Genomic DNA, 4193 nt, shown 5'->3' on the forward strand with positions numbered 1-4193 from the left:
GGCGTGGAAGTTTCTGGGGCTGTAACGTCCAGCAGTAGGTCTTTTCAGAGCCACCATCTCTGCACATTCCCTGGAGGCTCCTTGGCAGCCCGGGCTTCTTGCTGCCTTTCACCTGACCAGGTCTTCGGACAAGGGAGGCCCCGGGCAGGCACCCCTGGAGGGTAACATTTCATGCTGACGTTTGGGAGTACAAATTGTGTGTGTGAGCTGTGTTGAATTTGATAACGGGAGGACCCATGACACTCTTGTGCCCTTTCAAGAGTGAAGTCTGAGCAAACAGCATTTTAAGCAAGTTTCTTTCCAGCAAATAAACCAATTCAGCAATTTCTACATGAACAATTCATCGCCTTTGATTACATTCTTCAACTAGCACAACCATTCTCACCTTGTTCGTTCATTTCTTTTCCACTAACACAAGCCCATGGCGCCTCAGCTTCCTACCTTCCAAGCTGCGGTTGTCAATTTTATTCCGAATAGAGGATGCTATCAAATCAGTCCTTCAGTGCTGCAACACAAGGCTGGAATCTGTTCTTCAGCTCTTTCATCCTGAGAAGTACTGAGCGTGTTCTTCCCTTTCAGTTTTCTAAGTCCAGTTCCTTGCACATTTCGTGATAATGCTCTGCTCTGTTGTCTTGGTCTGCTGTTTGAAATCTTCTGTTCAGTTCTCCTACCTCAGCAATCCGTCCCTTTGTTTTGGCTTCTTTTCGTTCCAGTGTAAGTTTCCAGGTCTCTTTTGACACCTGTTTTGGGCTTTGCTTTTTCTCCTGTCTTTGTAATGACCTTGTGCTTTCTTCGTGGATGATATCCTTGATACCATCCCACAGCATGTCTGACCTTCAGTCATTAGTCAATGCGTCAAATCTATTCTTAAAACGGCTTTTAAATTTAACTGGGATACCCTCAAGGTCATATTTTGGGTTTCATGTACTTGTTTTCATTGTCTTCATCTTCAGTTTGAACTTGCTTATGAGCAGCTGACGGTCTGTTTCTCAGTCAGCCCCTGATCTGGTTTTGACTACTGGCATTGAGTTTCTCCTTTTTTGCACTAATGGAGCCAACCTGATTACACAGCTGTGGTCAATATGCTAGTGAACATCATTTTCCACAGATGTCCTCCATCTGATTCCTGTATAGTCCGTCAGGTGAAGTCTGGGACTAAGGCTGACGAAGGCGTGGGCCAGAAGTCCATATTTCTGGTTCCACAGCTGCCGTTTATGTTTCTTAAAAAAAAACCAAAAACATTTGCAATGAATAAATCACTGCACAGAATTCTGTCACACCTCATTTCTGTCACCAAGGCAGTATTTTCCAACTACCAGTCCTTGTGTGTTTCCAACTTTTGTGTTCCAGCTGCCAATCATTATTCATGTGTCTTGATTGCTTGTTTAATCCATTTCAGACTGCCCGAGTGGATGGAAAGGCTCAGTAGCTTCATCTGTGTCTTGTGTAGAGTGCTCCAGTGGCCTCATGGTAAGAAGTTGCGCTGCAAAGCCAAAGGCACAGGGTTTAAATCCTGCGTGGGAGGAGGAAGAGCAATCTCCTCCCATGAGATTTAGTGTCTGAAAACCTGCTGGAGGGTCAGCTGTGAGTTGGTTCCTATGGCCCACAACAACAGCAGCAGCAGCTTTTGTGGTTGGTTGGTGTGGACATTTGAATAATAGCTGTATTGGTGGGGTTTTGGTTTTTCAATGTACCATTAGATTGTATCTGACAGATACAAGAGGAGATTGCCCTTCCTTCTTCAGCAGAGCATCTGGTGGACTTGAACCGTGCTCCTTCAGGCTTGCAGTGCAGCTTCTTGACAGTAGGCCACCAGAGCTCCCTTGAATAATAGTTGTATTAACCAGACTTCCTCGTAGGCAAAATATATATATATGTGTGTGTGTGTGTGTGTGTGTGTGTATGTGTGTGTATATGTGTATATATGTATATATGTGTGTGTATGTGTATATATGTGTGTATATATGTGTATATAGGTATATACGTGTATATATGTATATATGTGTATATAGGTATATGTGTATATAGGTATATGTGTATATATGTATATATATGTATATATGTGTGTGTGTGTGTGTATATATATATATATATAGAGAGAGAGAGAGAGACTAACTTCTCACTCACAGCATTGTACTTCAGGATAAACCTTGAAATGTTCTTTTTGGTGATGAATGCCATACCATTCCTCTTCACTTTGTCCTTTCCAATATGGTAGATCATATCTGATTAAAAATGGCTAATACTCATCCATCTCACCCCACTATTTCATTTTGTCAACTTCTATCATTCTAGATTTATTCTTTGTGCATTCCATGTTCCTTTTATTAATGGATGTTTACAGTTCTTTCTCCCCCCCCCCCTTTTTTTATAGCGTCTTCCACTGGCACCAGAACAAATAACGTTTCTTTGTTATTCATTTGTTGCTGTGCGCTGTGGAGGCAGCGCAGACCCATCGGGACCCTCCAGCGGGTTTTCAGAGGCAGTAAATTGCACAGGAGGAGAGTGCCCATCCTTCTCCTGTGGAGCAGCTGGTGGATTTGAACCTCATGCCTTCGGGATTGCAGTGTAGCATGAGGCCAGCAGATTTCCCTTCTGCTACTAGTAGGGTTTTCAGAGGCCTGCTAGTTCAGAAGTGTATGGCCAATCAAGCTTTTTAAGTCTATCTTAGTGCAGAAGGTCTGCTGAAACCTGTTGACCATGGTGACCCTCAACAGGAACTCTGCCCCAGACTGGGCGCCCCACCTCTTGACTCATTCTCTGTAAACTCTAGACCAGAACAAGTGCTACTCATGACCTGGCCCCCTCCACTTCCATCGTCACTTTGATGAGCAGAAACTCTGACCTAATGGGCACTCCGATTCCAGTCTTCTCCTCGGCTGAAAGATACAGTGTCCTAGGCAAGTTTGTTTTTTATTTCCCATAGCATGCATGGTTGGGTTGTTGAGTTTTTTGTGATCTTCCTGTGTTTGCTTGCTTTTCGGTTTGCTCTCTGAGTAAAGCACCTACCTGCTGGTGGGCTGTACGGTGGGGGTGGTTGGTGGGGTGACTTGCATGCTGCTGTTTATAGTTTGTGTATGTGTATGTTTGCTTGTTTGCAGTTTGCTCTTACAAGTGCAGTCAGCCAGCCAGTCTGTGGTCCTGAGGAGACTCGGATATTGCTGTGACCCTGGAAGCGATGACACCTCGTAGTAACCCTCCACACAGTGGGATGCAACCCAGCCTGCCGCTTCCCCATCCTCAGGAGCTCCGTTATGAGGATTAAGGGTGAGCATTAAAAGGATAAGAATAGGAAACTTTTTATCTTGATTACTTGACCAGTTAATAAATCCAAGCTTGTAGAATAAAGCTGTTTCAAAGGCAGTAAGAACTGGCGTGCTAGGGAGCTCTGGTGGCCTAGTGAAAAGAAGCTGTACTGCAATCCCAGAGGTGTGTAGTTTGAATCCACCAAATGCTCTGCTGGAGAAGGAGGAACAATCTCCTCCTGTTTCTCCTGTACCAGTCAGATCTGATTTCACAGTACATGCACAAATAATAATAATAATAATAATAATAATAAGTAAATAGGGAGCTCCGGTGGCCTAATGGCAAGATGCTGCACTACAATCCCAGAGGTACGCGGTTCAAATCCACCAGATGCTCTGCTGGAGAAGGAGGGGGCAATCTTCTCCTGTACCAATCAGATCTGATTTGACAGTACCCGTAAAAATAATACAATAAAAATAAAAAATAGGTAAATAAAAAAAATTAATCACCATTGGAACTATGCTTACCAATACCCTGTTCTCTGCTGGTCCCAACAGGATCTTTCTCATTTCCTTTCCCTACTACCCCCACCCACCAAATTGTGCAGCCCTGGGCTTTCATCCGTGCCCATACTCACTATTCTGCTCCCAACACTCACCCTCTTATATCCCCATACATGGTTTCTACAATTAAAAAACAACAACAACAAAAATGTATGCTTCTCTCAGTTTCATAAGGACTTATACTGTCTAAGACCATGATGGCAGAAATAGAACGATAGCTAGTAAAATGTATATGTGGATCCAACATGGGGAGGGTGGGAGCTGAGAGGTGAGAATGGGCTGGGGGTAAGCGTAGGGTCACGCAATTGGGTGAGTGGATGGAGCAGGGGTAAAAGCAACGGGAAAGATCCGGCGGGGCTCTGGACAGACAGGGTAATTAAGGGC

The sequence above is a fragment of the Elephantulus edwardii genome, unplaced genomic scaffold (assembly GCF_000299155.1).
Source record: "Elephantulus edwardii isolate Elephantulus edwardi_28Jun2011 unplaced genomic scaffold, EleEdw1.0 scaffold00328, whole genome shotgun sequence".
In the NCBI taxonomy this organism is placed as follows: domain Eukaryota; kingdom Metazoa; phylum Chordata; class Mammalia; order Macroscelidea; family Macroscelididae; genus Elephantulus; species Elephantulus edwardii.